This window comes from Lonchura striata, chromosome 3, assembly GCF_050655825.1.
Source record: "Lonchura striata isolate lonStrDom1 chromosome 3, ASM5065582v1, whole genome shotgun sequence".
In the NCBI taxonomy this organism is placed as follows: domain Eukaryota; kingdom Metazoa; phylum Chordata; class Aves; order Passeriformes; family Estrildidae; genus Lonchura; species Lonchura striata.
In genome coordinates this window covers 100407914-100425590 of record NC_140705.1, presented here as the reverse complement: position 1 = coordinate 100425590, position 17677 = coordinate 100407914, and the positions used below count along the sequence as shown (strand labels likewise).

Below are 17677 nucleotides of genomic sequence, written 5' to 3'. Positions count from 1 at the left end.
TGGTTCCAAAATAGAAGCAAACACTAAAGCAGGAGATACTGAGGTTTCAAAAGGCCTTGGGGAAAATTTTAACTGGACTAGGCTGTGGTGGCTCCAAAAATCCTTCTTCAGACAGAGACACAATAGTGCCAGCCCATTAGCCCAGTCATTTTCACTTCATGAATAGAAGACATACATTTAGCTGTCTGTGAAGGTAGGGGAGGTCATTTGTATCAAAATGGGTTGTTTTGCCAGGGCTTAGGGTCAACATCAACCTAGGGCAGCACCTACTTACATGCATAAATATTGGTGTTCTTTAAGTGAAAAAACATTATAGTACAAAAAAAACAGGGAAGATGGACAGGCTAATTAATTTCAGTCAATCCTGATCAAAGATACCTGTTCATCTTTGCAAGTTTTCCTGTCAGACAGCTGCCTGAGGGGTGGGATGCTCTGCTGTCAGACTTTGTGCTGCTCCCAAGATCCCATGGCCTCCTCTGCAAGGCAGCATGCTGGGAGCCTTTTGGGGACAGAAGGAGCTGGGGGGTCACCCAAGGCACCCACAAAGCTCTGCCAACCTGTGAGGGCGCAGCACCCTGCTCTGTGTGCCAGGCTGCTGCTGGAGCAGGAGACCCACAGCCCTGTTGGCTGGGGCACTGCCCCACTGGCCATCAAGGGGTTTTTGCAGAAAGAATCCAAATATACATCACTAAATTTGGTCTGAGATGGCTTTTTTTTTTTTTTTTCAGGGTAAGGGATTTACTCAGACCTGTTTTCTGGCTGGGATTTTCAATGGTTTGGTCTATGTTTCCTTAACAAAGATATATGCTGGGATTAAAGGATCTTGAGTTAACCTCCTGGGCTTATTTAAAATGCACTCTTTGTAAAATACACATCAAAAGTGTCATGAACTCTCTTTCACTCTGGGTGGCATGGAGGGTGGAGAAATGCTATAAACAAAGTAATACAGGGTAAATTGTAATCTAAGAGGCAACCTTTTTTTTTCCTATAGAAGGCAGCTGAACCAAAAATGCACTCTCTAGCTGCAGAACTGTGCTAAGGAGGATAATGTCCTATTATCATAATTGCTTTATTGTTAAGCTGCTTCAAATAAGTATTTTGTACCCTTCTGGGAAAATAGGTTGTGCATAAACATAACTTTCCATGCAGCTGAGGTCTGCTGAGCACTGCTGTTTGCTTCAGAGGGAGGAAGTTGCAGGTGGCTCACAGGTTGGCAAGTGCACTGTGTTTAACACTGCTCAGCTTCTGCAGAGTGGCCTTTGGGGCCAGGGACTCACTAACATCTATTTACCTTATGGCAGTTCCCAAGACACTGCATTGCATATCACAGCCACTGGTGCTTTCCCACTCTTGTCAAAGAACAGATTTGGAACAAATTGTGTAGAATTACAAGTGGCACAAATGCAATGCATAATTTTCTACCTAGCTACCAGAAGAGTATGATAATTATGTTTTTATTTTAAATCACATAGTGGAGGTGGCTACATTACTTATAGTTCTAGTGTTGCTATGGCTGTGACCATAATAGCACTTTAAATTTCTAGTTCAGAAATGTGGTTTAATCTTTTTTTCTCCTCAGAGAAAATTATAGCCCAAGTAGCAGAAGGCAAGTAAACACCTTACTTTACACATTGGCACTTTCAATACAGCAGACCAGAGAGCAACACTGCACAGCCTGAAAATATATTTGTATAGTACAACCAAAGTCTATGTAATGCAGAGAAGGTTTCAATCCAAGAGGTAGGGAATTAGGTCCATAACAATAGCAGAACTTGTATTTCAATATCCTTCAGTAGTTCATGCGCTAAAAAGTACTTCTTGCCATGAGTCCAAACAGCAGCTTTTGCATATTGACTACTCAGCAGTACTTTAGGGAAGAATGGGTACAATATGGTAACTGCAGCTGTGAGAGGCCAGGATATGAGCTGTCACTTGGCCCAGCTAGCCCTCATGGCAAAGATGTCAAACTGTGCTGCCTCTCACCCTTTACACATGTCACTCTACCTGCTGTTGCTGTTTATTTGCTGCAATTCCGGTCAGAGCTTTGGGACCATCATCCCACCTGCTCCTTTTCTCAGTGCATCAGATGTGCTGTTGCATCTGTGCCCATATAATTTGTTCCTGTCTGTTAAGTGCCACTCTCCAGTCACGGGCACAGCTCACTGGCCAAGAAGTTGCTGGTGAGAGCAGAAGCTGTATAGAATTGAACTCTTCTGTTTTAGTGCTTCAGAATAATGTGTGCTTCATTACACTTTTTGCAGCCTATCTGCAAAAATAGATGGACCTGGCACTGGGATGTTCCTGGATTGTCAGAATAGAATGTTTTTGTTCCCCACCAAATGGGTGACAAAACCATTCCAATTGCAGTGAAAGAAATAAAATGAGGAATGGAAATGTCCTTTGAAGGACTGAAGGGAAGTGATCACATGGGTAGAGGAAGCCCCAACCCAAAGTATTGTAAATGCCTCCCACCACCGTGCACACACAACTGTGCTCTGAAGTTAATACTGAGCAATGAACTGTGCAAGGTGCTGCTAATAACGATGCTGTTTGAGGGCTTAGGCAGCAAACTTAAACATGGGGATTGTCAAGACTCATTTTCTCCCATAAGGTTATCACACCTGTTGTGAAATTACGTTCTAAATTTAGAGACTGAGATTCTTGGCAGCTTTCTGGATGACCATGTTGTTACTCTGAGCTATGTGGTATTTTTTTATATATATTTTTGCATCCGTGTCACCTTTCTGAGGCCTGAGTCTTTCCTCTGTCTTAGAAACAGATTTTCTCTGTATTGTATAGCTCTGTCTTGGCAGGGATGTGACACAACCCCTTGTAACTCTTTGTAACTCTATAAGGTCACAATGTAATAAGTAAATGCACTTTGCCTTCTGTGGGTGTTGAACACCTGCATTAGGAGGGCATGGAATTCTTTCAATATATTCTTGAATAGACTTGTGAATAGAAGTATCTCCTGCATCTCAAGACATGTGAAAACAATAGTCCCACAGAGTCAAAGGCACTGTATTATGAAATTTAAACGTGTTTTGCTTACATGGGTCTTAGGATAAATCCTTTCCTTCTTTCAGCTGTGAAATCCCTCTTTCAATCCTTCAAATAACCCATCTGAAAGAAATCATTCCAGCAGAGCCATTACAAATAATTCTATTATGCAAACCTGTAGTTTCAGATTTTCATTAAACTGACAAATGGTTCCTCAGAGTAATTTTCTAAATTACAAAATATATCTTGTCTGTTTTTAAAGGCCTGTTATCACACAGTATCCCATAACATAGGACTATATTAGTGGTGTGAAATTCAGTCCTCAGCCAGGATTTTTTAAGGACCTATATTTGTTGCTGATGTCCAATATTAGTTTTAAGTTACTTAGGATCCAATGGATTTGATTGCTATATGAGATTTTGGGGGGAAAGTCTCCCTCTTTATGAGGGCACTGTGAAAACATTGTTTGGGGAAAAAGAAAATGGCACAAATTGCTAGGTATTATTAGTGACATTTAGAAATAGATTTTGTGCCAGTATTTACTGGCAGTCCTAGGCACATCTTTACCATCCAGTGAAGTTCCTGATTTGCCTGGGCTAGCACTAAACTCACCCTCATGAGTCTTAGAGGAACCTCCCAAAAGCAGCAGAGAGGCTGTTATATGGTCAGGCACAGGAATTTAGTTGAATGGTCTCCTAAAGAAATCAATAATCAGATCATCTCAAAGGAACCATTCAACAAAAACTTGGATAAAATGACAATATTTGTTGAAAGCACTTATGTTGATAATTAAGAAAAACAGACAAAGAGTATTAAGTAAAGGAAAGCAAACATCTAGCCAGTCATTAAAAGAATGGAATTTTTCTAATCCTCTTACAAAGATGCTGTTTTGGGTTAAAGTCCTTTTCTACATAAAGCAGCCACACCACATTTTTTAAGTCAATGAAGAGCTGAGAGTTGTAGCCCAGACCCTCAAAACTACTTTAAACAGACAACTCCCACTGAGAGACAAGCATTTAAATTAATCTGTGGACTGGGTCCATGGGATGAATAAAGAGAGTGTCTTTCACTCTGTATTGCATGGCAAATAATTATGTAGCCAAATGAATTTGATACCAGAAATTTATTGATGTTTATTGGTTGGAAGTTTCCACATTCTATAACACACATGTTTTATCTCAGGGTTAAGAAATTCTAAGTGTTTTTTATTAGATTAAACTGAGAGATTTTAAATCATACAGAGCCACATTTATGGATAACATCTGGTCTTTACATTTACTTCCTTTTTTTATTCAGTGACAATTGTTCCTGGGAAAAGAGGGAATCTAATTATTTCTCTCTGTATCAAAAGTAACTATGAATCTTCAAATTAGAGTAAAACTTACATTTTTATTTCTTAGGTACCTGAGACTCCCACTCAAGCCTCATGACCTACTTGTGCTAGTCCAATCATTAGTAAGTGCCCTTGATTGCAGTTATCTTCTTTTGAGTCCTTTTGACCCCTAGTAGGATGTGTGAGGCAGTAAGGTCCAGTAGGAGATTCTTCAACTTAAATCTTATTCAATTAGGCCTTCTTGGCCTAAGACATTGTTAAATGAGTTGGAAGGACCTCAAATTCTGCTTCTAGTCTATCAAACCCAATAACAGCTCCCTAAGACACATAATTAACTTTCCCCTCGGCAATTTCTTCTATGCTTGCTTTCATGTCACCTCAGTGGAAGGTTTTGGCAAAATGTCTTTATCACCCTGTTTATTTCTCCAGCCTTAAAGGAGTCTCTTCTTCTACCAGACCTATCAGCCTGACTGTGCCAGCTGGTGTGGTGAAGCAACTGGCACTTGGCCCTCTTTTCTCACTATCCCCTTGCATGTGAACAGCAAGGTCCAAGTGCTCCTGTCTGTAACCTGTGCAAAATAATAATGACTGGGTGGTGGCATGATCTGCTACTCTGAGAAATGCAAGGTTCATAAATTGGTTAAGAGTACCCTGGCCAGCAATGCTTTTACCTTCTGGTGTACAGTCAGTGGAGCAAGAGAAAGGGCTCAGACGTTTGGAGAAAACAAGACTAATGTTCTGTTGTCTACTGTTGTCTCATTGTACCAGTGCTTTGGTACAGCCTTAGCCCTTGGTGTTCAGAGGTGATGTGGATTGTTTAAAACCATCTATAGTACAAGAACAATTCACTTTTTCTCAGCCAAATAAACCAACAGAGGAGCAAGTATAATAAGAAAATTATATTTAAGTCATGTGGGATTCTTCTATTCAGTAACATATAGGGCCCACATACAAACTGATGGTGCGTCTTGCTGGATCCCCTTATCTAGAGAAATGGAATTGACTAAGACCATGAAAACTAAGGCAAGGCTCAATTTACTGCAGTTAGTGCAAGTAGAATTGTAAAAATACTTCCACCTCCTCATTTAATTCAATATTTCTGTAGTAAAAAGATGATGGGTCAATTTATGTTTTTTTTCTCAAGAATTTTTTCCTTCCTAAAGATAATACCCTGTGGGGTAAACAAGAAGCTGTTCTTTTAATGTAAGGAATGGAGAGAAAGGAGTGAGCTGATTCTTTCTGATTTTATACACCTCATTTACTTAGGACCCTTGTGAATTAAATCCCATCCTGTAGCATATTACATCTCTAGGAAAAGAAAAGGGATAGGAGATTTTGGTCTGAATAAAGCTAGTTTGTGCCCCATAACAGCACTGTAGTAGGCTATGGCTTTAAATGCAAAGCTTCTCTGTCAAATGGATCACATTATACCCTGTAAGTACATAATTCTTTTTCAGTAACTGACTGCCTTTTAACCCTGAGTTAACGTATTAATACCCCACAACCTTAGCCTATTTCCTGAATTAGGTTTTGTATTAAAATAGGAGTTATTCCTAGTGAATTTATTTTTATCTTTTTCTCCTGTCCTTTATTCAAATACTAGCTGATGCTGGTAATTTAGTGGTTAGTGGTGTTAAGTTTGCCAGTTCACCTCCATCTCTAGCCTCTGTAGACAATATATCATCAATTTCATAACATAACAGGATGGCAGATTTCAGGCTGTGAATAATAATATGATTTAAGGTCTCTTGAACCCTCTATAATTACTTCTATTAACAGATGACTTGGTGCTTAATTAGCAAGTCATTTGGAATCAGCTCATACAGTAAGTTATATTTCGTATAACTCTTCTTAGAGAGCCCCCTAGAAAGATATTTTTCTGCCTTTAAACAAAATCCAATCTGTGCCATCTAAAATCAGGTATTGATTGGTAGTTAGTTCTGAGGAGGCTTTGGGAATAATTGTTGCGCACAAAATGCCACATGGAGTGATAACTTTGATGTCATAATTACGACCATCTAACGAGCAGCGGACAGCAGGGAGAGGCCAGGCTCCAGCTGTGTCTGCAAGCTGGTGCTGGCACATACCTGCCAGCTGCATGGGAATGAGGATTTACAATCACTCCATCACTGTTTCATAGACCTTTGTCTGAGGTCTTTCAGGTTCCTAAGTGACACGGCTCCTGCCACTGTCCAAAAAAGAGGCAAGTATTAACAAAGTCAATGACCAAACTGATTGCCTAGGGCCTTTAAAAACATTGCTGAATCCAGCAGTATTTAGCAAAAAAGCTCAGCATCCTTAGGCATCTTAATTTTCTTGCCTCATGTGTTTAACACTCAGAGGTGTGAAGTTCAGTTTTAATTTTTTCTCTTTGGAGATGTATAATGAATAATAAGGCATAATTGGAGAGTGATTAATCTTAAAATGCTTGCAATTCTCACATTAAAATGGTTCTGTTCACAATGGAGGGGGAAAAACAGTCACTCTCTGAACTGCCAACACTAGGCTTCAGAGCATTTGGTGATCCTCTGGAAATGCTCTGGAAATGCTGCTCTGTGAAAGCTTCTGGAGTCTCAGGGGATTACTGGAGTGGTTTGAGACTCCTCAGAAATGTTCCCTAGCTCAAGCAGTTTATACTACACTGGCCTTTAAACATGATGCTGTCTAGTTACACATAGAGTCGGGTGTTCTGGAAACCCCAGAGCAGACCCACTGCTGTCACCTGGCCCTTGCAGGAGGTAGGCAAAAGTCTTCACTTTTGCAATTTGAACCTCTTAACTCAGCCAGCGATTAGAAAATTAAATTTTGCCAAACGCTGGAATTAAAATCACAGAGTGATAGAAGCCAAGTTTCTCTAAAATGAGTTGACCTGCCAGAAAGATATGACTTGGAAAACTAGCATGCTGTTCTTTGGTCCTACTCTGTGTCTTTGGGGTCCTTATTTTTATTTTTTTTTAATTCTTTCTTTTTCAAGTGCAAACAATGCAGATTATTATATATATATTATACATATTACATATATTACATCTTAAGTTTATAGTCTCCTGTCTAAAAGGTGAATGAGGTACTGTGGAAATATTTTTGTATAATTTTCATGTTTGCTGGTACACATAAAAAAATCAATTTATTCTCATTTTGAGGTAAGAAGTCCAATGTGTGTATGACATACTGGTCCTCCATCTAAACTCAGCAACTGTGTTTGGTTGCACGTGTTAGAGAGGCTGCTTTGGGACTAGAGCATCATGTATGTATAGTTTATTCAAATTCAAGTTAGATTTTTAAATGGTCTTGAGTAACTCCTGATGCTTTTAGATACTCTTACATATGAGAAGATGTGGTTTAAGTATAAAAAAGGCTTGAGTAACCTTACCTGTTTTGTCAGTTTCTGTTATAGTGTCTTGATTTAGTCCCTGATTTCAGAGAGACATTTCTGGGCCAGCACTCAGAGTACTAATATTGTTCAAGCAGCAAGGCTATGGTTGAAAAACCTAAAGAATTACTCTGCTAGAGCTGCCATGATTCCAAGGCTATCAGCATCATCCCTAATGTACAGGTATTTGTACTTAGGGGGAAAAAGAAGGAATTCAGATTTGGGATATCTTTTGCACTCAGGTGGAAAAGAGAATTGAAAGGAAAAGGTGTTATATTTATCCAAACCCCTCTTCCCAGAGAAGCTCCTGCACACATTGCCCAGGGTGTGCCAAGTGGGTCTCTGCTCAGCATCCCCACAGTGCTCACCCAGGGGCTGTGTGTCTCATTTTTCAGCATGCTTCACTTTATATTGTTGCTTGCTGAGAGGCCACCATTATAGGCCTGACCTGAATACTGGAGTTATGAAGAAGAAAAAAGTCACTCTGATGGAGAATAGATAGTGACAAAGGCTTTATTCTCCTGTCCACACCGTCAGCTGAGAGGGCCCTGCTATCAGCAGTAACTGAGCCTTGAATCGCACGTTTTCAGAGCTGCAGGCGGGAGATGGGCTTGGGTTACAAAGCTGAGTCTCACATCAATTAAAGTCTGTGTGCACAGCAGCTGCATTCAGAAAGGTGGAAGAGATTTAATCTTCACCTTTCACCTTGGGTCAAAATACAAGGTTACCAAGACAGACTTATTAAAAATGGATTGTTTCTGCCATTTTAATGTTAAGTTTGCAGTTATTACAAAAGCACTTTAGTATTTGCCCCCTTTGTTAAAGAAACGTGCAGTTAAATAGCAAGGAAGTAATAAAACTCTTGAAAGAAACAAATACATGTTTATGTCAGACTTCCAAAGTCTGCAGCAGTTTTGTCTTTCTTCTTGATTAAAATCAGAGAATTTTTGTGAGTACATGGTTAATCTCATCAAGTACAGTCCCCCAGGACTGAACACTGAAGGCGTTCTTAGCTTAAATACAGTGGAAGTCAGATTTTATTTTAGTGCAAATAGTTATTTAAGAAACAAACCCTATCTGAAGCCCTGACTCCTTAGCTGCATCTCAGAAATCATATGTCCAATTTCAACTCACCATTGAAGTCTTTGGCGTCTTTCATTGTTTTTCCAACAAGGTTGAATGAAGCCCAAAGGGGAATGTGTTGCTGATCTGTGTTCCCAGGATGCAGTAAAGATAAACAAGATATGATTAATCACATTGCTATCTCACTGCCTTTTAGATTTGTGATTTGTTTGTGAATTGAATCTGAGGACAAACATCTCTGTGTGCAAATAAGCAAATCCCTACAGTTTTTGTGTTTCTCTATGCATTCTAAGTGATTTCCCCAGAGAGATAAATACAGACATTTTTCTGTAGTTTGATAGCCTGGGGTTTTTTTGTAGCCTGTTTTCCAAAGTTTTATTGAGAAATATGTAACTCCAAGAATATATATGAATTCTGAAGATGGGCCAAAACCTGTATTTCATATGAGTAGGGGTTTGTCACTGCTAAAATCAATGGAATCTTTGTCATTGACTTGGAAGGGTATGAATGAACAGCCTGTGAACAAGGGAAACTTACTGCCATTATTTTACAGAAATTCTGTCCTTCCAGTTTTGTGTCATTAACCTCAGGCTAGTAGAGCTGTCATAACAGAATAGAAAAAGCAAACTGTGCTGGTAGCAAACCTTACTCTTTAAAGAGAATATTTGGAATTAGAGCTCAGCTAAGAAAGTTGAATTTTGGAGAGGAATTCTCACCTAATGCAGGAGTTGAACATGCAATTTGATGTGTCTGTGCTGGGTTCTGTGTCACTTAGACAGCAATTGTGTCCCTTTGAAAAAGTGATACTGAGTGCACACTAGTCCTCTGTACAAAATGTGTATTTCATGGCTTGTATGCATTGCTTGAGTTACAGCTGAATAGGACTTTTTAATATATTCCAGATATGTTAGGCAACAACTGCAGAAATATGTGAAGCATGCTCTAGTCTTTGTTTGAAAACACATGTATTTTATTTAAAATGTGGAAACTGTACAGTCATCACAATAGTTACACTCTAACATTTAGCTTTTGTTTATTAAAACAATACCTTTATTAAAATTGTAGCAGCACTTTTAGTGAATTTTCTATTTAAATTGTGATGAGTCTTATTTAGGGTTTGAATGATACAGAGTGATATTGTTCATCACTTGAACATTAAAAAAGGTTCTGCTCAGTGTTTCCAACTTTACAATAAGTCTTAGATCCCTGGTGCCATATCATGGTTTTGATTTAAAAAAATAGAACTCTTGTTGTATATATATACGTGTGTATATATATATATATATATATATATATATAAATAAATAAAGATTTTTTAAAATTAACTAAATAGAACTGTCAGAGCATCTCAAAGGTTTCAACACCCTAGGTATATCTTTTGCCAATCAAAAGTCACCATCTAGTCCTTGTGCCAACTCTCAGTATAATGCAGATGGAACAAGCTCCCCCAGCCCTTGTTGCCACGATGCGTGCCCTCCATGCAAAGGGCTCTGCACTCCTGGTTTGGGCACAGCTGTGCATGCACTGGATATCCACATGGATGTCAGGATCACCTGGGACAGTCCTGACAGGGCAGAAAGCAAACACATCACTCTGCACCACCTTGTTAAACACAGATGCAACTCTTGCAAAGCCATGCTCTCTAGAGCTGCCTCACCTTCATCTCTATGGGTACCAGTATCCCACAGAGGCATCTCTGTGGTGCTGCACTGGTGGCAAAACCAGCCTGAGGTAGGGGCTTTCTGCTGGGGCTTTCTGGGTGGAGGGCAGAGGTGCTGCTCCAGTCCTGACCTTTTTGGGAGTTAAGGTCAGAAAGGCAGATTTTGTTTGTTTGTTTGTTTGTGCAGAAAGTATATTAAGTACCCAGCTTTGAAAGTGTTTAGTTAAGTTGATAATGCTTTGAAATATTAATGCCTAAAATCTGAAAATCTTTATATATAACATTTGAAAATTTAATCATTACTGCCTGGTAATTTATTAATCTAGGAAGTCAAGGGTATTGCAGATCAGAATACCAGAAGTAGAGGTAGAAACGGGTGTAGCTGCTGCCTTTATGGGTTTGAGGGGGCTTTCCTTTGTTTTATTTTGTGTTCAAGCATCTCATCATCTGTAGTGAATGTCTGTTTTGCTTCTGGTGAGGGGAATGATGAAACCTGGCACCATTTGATTGAATTTGTCCTCAATTTCCTTCATTTATATTTTTATATAAATGCTAAGATTTTGATTTTGATTAGACTTTTACCTGGACTTTTCTGTTCCAGGACAAAATTTCTGCTGGTAGAGATTTCAGAAGTCCTTTATTTACCAGTGTTACCTCATCTGTGGGAATTAGTCAAGTCTTTAGTCCAAATTAGACAGATGAGAGTACTGACCACCAGGTTTTTTTACTGGGACTGCATCATTCTCCCCTGAGATTTTGGTTTTTTGCATAAAACTTTTAAAGCCTTTTTTTTCATCCCATCAGGGAACAGGAAAAGGTTTTCCCTGAAAGATGAAAAAAATTTCATGGTAGAGAAACACCATTTCATATTCATATGTAATCCAGAATTGAGTTTGTCAGTGCAGTCTGAATTCAGTCTTTGATCTCTGAAAGAGAAAGGCAGCCCATGAAAATACTCTTGAACTAAAAGAACATCAACAGGTTTAAAATATGACTGTCTGATGGAGTGTATCCCACAAAATTTAGAGCCCAGTGAGTTTATCTGGGAGACTTATGCTGCAGTAAAGGGAAAAGTGCTGAAATTTGATTTCATTTTCAATCTAACCCTTATCTAAATTTCTTTGCTGGATTGCCAGTCTCATTATCCAATAATTGGTATTTTGTTTCCCAAGTAGTATGGCAGAAGAAATCATTTTTTTGGCAAGTGGGCTTCTCTGCAGAGATCTTTTAATTTGAAGAACACCTCAAATTATTTCAGCTAATTCTTGTTTGGGAATAAATGGACAGAGAAATAAATAACACTCTGCCTGTCTCCAAGTCCTGGAGAGGCATGTGCCAACCATATTCCCCACCTCAGCTGGGAGGAAGTTTTGAGGGCTCCCATCTTTTATAAAAATGATGAGAGCTCAACTTCCTGGCTGCACTCAGCATGCAGGGCCCTGGAGCAGAAGATTGCAGTGCCACTGTAGAAGCTGGTGTGACTGGGGCATTTTCAGAGCACATTGAAAATTCTGAAACTCCAAAATTATTCTCTCTGTTGATTCTTAGTGAACTCTATGGGAGAGTGTCTACCATTATGGAAAAAAGTTCTGTGTATCTTAGCATGGATCTTTTGCCATCAGGATATTACAAAAATATGGCATAATTATTTTTAAAAATCCCAACTGTAAAACCATACATTGAATGTCCTACTAGATTAGCAAGAAGCAAAGGGAATTTGAATGACCTGAGATGGCTTAGTTGTTATCTGCCTTTTACTCTCATTTTATTCATGGGAAACTTGTTTTCCTCTCAGTGCACCACAAATAGCCAGTCACCTAAAACATTAAATAATGAAATTCAAATGTACTGAGTTATTCACTGGAAAAGTGCTTCATCTGAAAACTCCACAGGGGATCACATTTCAGAACCCAAGTGTCCTTGTACAGTATGCATTTCCTCCTTGGTTCACAGGTTTGCTCATGCAGAGATTTAGAGTAATATTGAATTACTGCCTGAAGCCATGCCTGACTATCTTTTTCATTAATTACCTTCCATGGCTTTGGGGCAGATTAACTGATAAATATATGAATCCCTAGTGCAGTAACCTTTCCTGTGTACTTACAATTACTGATAGGCATGTAATCTCAGAATCTGTGAAAAACTTTTTTTCTTTCTTCCTATAGATTACTACTGAGCTTTTCCTATCTGAGTTGCCCATCCATGCTGCTGTATTGTCATTGCTAAAAGATGCTGTTAACCAACAACTAGGACCTCTACAACAGTCCACAAGGAATATTGGTATGCCTTTACAGGAAATATATTTGTTTCTCTTTTTTTATATGTTAGTATGAAAGATGGGTAAAACTCCCTAATGCCCTGTCTTACCTTTTCTGGGCAACAGATGCTTCAAAGTAGAAAGTAGTCTAAGAAATGCAAATGAAACAACTGTTTTTTCTGTTTTGTTTTGTTTTGTTTTTTTTTTTTTTTCTTTTTTTATCTTTCCTTAGCAAAATGTCTTAGGAACCAGTCATTCTGGAAGGCTAATCACCCTGTTAAAAAAAAAAAAAAAAAGCGTAATCTCAGACGGAGCGGAGTTTTAAATTTCCCTAAACTGCCCTTCAGCAAACTATCTGCCACAAGTTATTTGACCAGTGTACCACCTTCTCTGTGCAAAAATTACTTAGATTGTTTAAATTTTTAAATTCTGTCAGAAGCACTTCAGAGACTCCTTCTGGGCACAGAGAGCTGTTGTATTGTTTTGCTTTAATTATATTTGTGGGTATTTTACTGCATAATTTAGCTAGTGATCTAGACAATATTGTTGAATGGCAGCCTTGCTGGGATTGCTTGAAAACTCCCACATGTAATCCCAAAAGCTTTGCTTTAGGTGACCAATGCAAGTCAAAAAATCACAGTCTTAAGAAATCAAAATAAGTATTGTAAAGCACATATACAAAATTAGCTGAACTAATGTACTTGCATACTTGCTTCTAAAGCCTTTGCATTTATGTGTGTTATAAATTGCTAGTAATATGTGGTAAGAGCATCTATTTACAAGAAGTTATTGGAAGTGAACAAAACTTTTCACTGATGTCATTATAGGAGGTCAGTTTAGACCTATTCACATTCACAGGATTTGATCCGAGTTAGAATTGCACTTTTAAAATTTTTAACATAAAAAAAGAACTATACAGGAGGGTAGCACAACCAGAGCCTTTGTGATTTGTTAATCTCCTTTGACACTGATATAGAATTCCCTTCAGCAAGAGGTATTTTTTAAATTACCAATAAGGCTCTGTATGCACCAGAAATATAGGAGCTGCATTGCTAGTCTGTAGTTCCTTGGGGTGGAGAAAGCCTTGGTTTGCACACCCAAGTAAGCAAGTCAGTTTTATAGCAACTTCTATCCTCCTGAGCCCAAGCACTCTTATTGCTAAGAAGCCATAAAATTTATGCCTAGAGTAATTTTTCTTCCATCTGTTCAGCTTGAATGGAGAACATTTGTTAAACCATGTTTGTAGGGATGTTCACAGTGAAATGCATGCCCACCCTGATGTTAGGCTGGTTAACTTGGCTTTTTAAACATAAAACTGATATTGTTAGACGGCACAGAGCTTGAACAAATACAAATATGAGACATCACAGTTTTTTTCTTTTCTTATAAACTTGAGTGTTCTTTCCCACTGTTGTTCTAAGATGAGCTAAGACTAACTGTCCACTTAGAATAATTAGTAGTTGAAGTCTGCCTGTCAATTGCTGAAAGTTAGATTAAGTCCATTCTTTTTCATCTGATACCTTTCCAGATTCAAAAAGCCAGAACCATGTAAACATTGAAAGTAATTATGTCTCTTTCTCCTCCCATTCTTCCTTTTTTTCCCCCCACTTTTCTTTCTAATGTTAGTTATTATAGAAAAGACTTGACTTGAGTTTCGGAGAGTCTGCCAAAAAGCCTCTGGCATTCCCTGGGGGATTGAATTTTACATTCTTCAGCAAACAATGTCTCTCTCCAGAAATGCAAGAGGAAAACACTGTTTTTCTTTTTAATCTAATATCAGTGTCTAAGCCTAATGGAGCTCTGATTTTTTATTTTCAAGCCTGGGGAACATCATGTGTTGATATTAGTATGTGCCTTTTTAAACTTCATTTGTTATCTTTAAGCAGCTGCTAAAGTGTAAACAAGTTGTTTTTCTCCTCTGTTTTAAAAAAAGGGTCTTTACTTATCCAAAAAACTCCTCTGCTATTGTACTTATTGGGCTGTGATAGATGCAGTGAAGAAAACATTGAATGCAGAAAATGTTTGGTTTATTTCAAAGCCTTTCTAAAGTACAAATCATCTGCTTCTTTTCAGCCTTTTCCTTGCTAGTAGAAAATTAAAGCAAATCAGTTAGCCAGGAGATAGTAACATAAGAGGCTGTGATTTTTTTTCAAGTACAATAAAGAAGGGATTTCATATTTCTGACAGTGATTTTACATATAAAATTTATGTACAGTCTAGAATTTTAAAAGGGATCTTGGTTGAGCATGTTAAAGGAGGTCTGATTTCTCAAAAGAGCAGGAAGTACAAAACATTGTTCCTTTCAAACTAAAGCAAGCTGTAATCTCACCTTTTGAAATTATTTATATAGAGCATATATAGAAATTTTCCTCTTTCTCTGCATTACCCCAGCTCTATATTTCCCTGCCACAACACAAAGACTTTTCAAAGATTTAAAAAAAAAAAAAAAAAGACAAAGGGGAGAAGAATGGTTTTAAACATTTTGCATACAGACAGCAGCAGCAATGTCTGGATGTGTGCTAGAGAGGGATACAACAGGTGGCTTTCAGAACTGGGCTGTTTACCATCTCCCCTGCCTATTCCCCATCTCCAGCAAAATCACTGCCCCTACATATGACTAGATTGCTAAAAACACTCCTTGAAATGTACAGGTTATATACATCTTGAGATCCTCTTTGGACTCTCATAGGGAAACTCCACAACTAGGAAAACAATCATATTTCCAAATAATTCCTTACAGCTCTCCAGATTTTCTTTTTATTTGCTTTGATTCCTTTCAATTTTACTCAATTTTACTTTGAGTTTCACTTGTTTTGAAACTTTAAAGTAATGATATTTGCTGAGAAACCCACAATGCACAGAAAAGGATATGTACAAAGGTAAGTTTTTAGGACTGAACTGCAACTTATGCATCTCCTTCTGTTAGATGCATACAAAGTGTGGCTCAAGAGTCTTCTGGCAACTGAAATCCAACAAGTGACTTGCTCAGCCTGGCACTTAAAAGCACCAAAGGACTGTGCAGAACTCTGGGCAAATAATTTGTGCCCCACCTGGTGGGCAGAGGGCTCTGAAAGAGAGACCACTTCTGGGTGTTTCCCCTCTTCCACAAGATTTGTTCTGAAATTTGTTTTTGCTCTGTACAGATTGGTATTCCATTCTCTCCAATGTCTGGTTTGAATACTTTCAGTAGGACATTCAGCCCTGCTGCCCTTCACCACAGCTTTGTCCTGTCCATGCTCATGTGGATGTCTGTTCTGGAATGAATGGGTGTTCACAAACTTGTTTTATGTTTATTTTGGAGAATAAAAGGGTAAAAGAACTGTGTCTTAGGATGGAGTTAAAGGCAGCTTTCTAATGAACCAAACTCCCTGAAGAAGCTTTGTTTCCTGCAGGTTGCTAGAAGGTGGTAGGGAAAAACATTACACCAGCTGCAAATCTCTTGGGATCTCCCAGCTCTTGAGGCAGAGTGTGTGTGTGTTTGGGGTGTAGGGGAAATAAAATTCCTGCCAGGGTTTACCACAAGAAACCACTGTAGGGCTCAAATGAGCTGCCTGAACAGAGGTGTGATTTGTCACAGGATCTGCCCTTTGCTGCTGAACTAACTGTTCTTTCTTTTGGTCACCTGAGATGTTTCCTGTGCTTAAACCTTCCTCGGTCTCTTCATGTGCCCTGTTGGAAACCCTATGAGTTTAGCTTGCTATGTATCCAACTCAGTAGAAAATATTTACGATGCTTTAGAAGAGCAAAATAGCATGCCCTAGTGAAGTAAGAGCTATTTTATACATCAGAAATATAGGTGGACTGTTATAACTTTAGTATTAATATGTTGCAGCATCAGATACAAAAATATGATATGAGGTTTTTTTATTTTTTAATTATTATTATTTTCCCTGAAGTGATATTGTTTTTTTCATCCACCAAGACCTAGCCAACTGGGCATTGTTTGCCTCTCAAAGGTGCAAAAAAGAAGAAAAAAAAAAAGGTTCTGTAATTTTGCCTGTATTTCAAACTGTTAATGAGATGGATAACACTCAATTCCAAAACTACTAGAACTGTAGATGTTTAAAGTCACTTAATCACTATATCTTCTAGTACTCCTCCCATTTGCCATTTTGGAAAGTGTTATGGAGAGCAAGTTGAGCAGATGCCAAGCTGTCCTGCACAGAGCAGACCACTCCAGCTTGATCCTGCATGCCCAGTTCAGTCATTCCTAGGTTTTACAACCTCAGAATAGAGCTGCAAAAACCAAGCAGGCGAAGTGATTTAATACATAATTTTTTCCCCTCTGAGCCTCTATGGATTTCATCTCACAGTAGAGGGCACTGTGCAGTTGGAGTTCATCCTCTCAAGGAACTGTATAAACTCTTCTTTTCCTGTAGCCACAGATTCCAGGGTGCTCTTCAAATTTATAATTTTAGCTCTATTTGCTGCTCATGCTTAATTGACATAGTTATATTTTACTCCAGCTCTTGCTTTGGTTCCTAATGGATTCTTTTTTCTACTCTGTCTCTTCTGCTGCCATGCATTGTTGTTTAACTGCACTGTTCCATCCCAGATATGGCTATATTTTAGTGGTCAGCCAGTGGATTGCCATATCAAGTATTTAGCTAAATGCTTTGCGGGTCTTTCTGTATGAAAAGAGCTCCATTGAGACTAAGAGGATATTATTATTCACAATGTGGTGACTAGTTTCACACATGGCTGAAGCAAAATAAATCATCAGTGTTTTTAACAAAACAGTGAGTAGACCTCTTGTTGACCACAGCATATTTGTGGTCAGCAAAGAAAGAGTCTTTTATAGCTATTAATGTGCTGCCAAGGTGCTTTAGCTGAGATTTTTGCCCTAAGGGAGGTGGGCTTCCCATACCACATATTCATGTTTCTCTGCTAGGCCCCTTTCCAGAGCCCTAAAATTACCCTTGCAGAGTGATTTGTTGCAAAAAAAAAATCCAGTACTGAAGAGGGAAACAGGTT

The 17677-nt window shown here is 38.6% G+C and overlaps 1 long non-coding RNA gene across 34 annotated transcripts in view; it reads left to right on the top strand.

Annotated features, from left to right (window-relative positions):
• LOC116183367 (uncharacterized) overlaps positions 1 to 17677 on the top strand; it is a 487183-nt gene that overhangs the window by 399688 nt on the left and 69818 nt on the right. For 33 of the 34 annotated variants that reach the window (XR_014954476.1, XR_014954502.1, XR_014954501.1 and 30 more), the window contains one exon: positions 12612 to 12726. The exons of the other annotated variant lie outside the window; for it this stretch is intronic. This is a non-coding gene — a long non-coding RNA (uncharacterized LOC116183367). The remainder of the gene's footprint in view (positions 1 to 12611; positions 12727 to 17677) is intronic. 34 annotated transcript variants of the gene reach the window in all.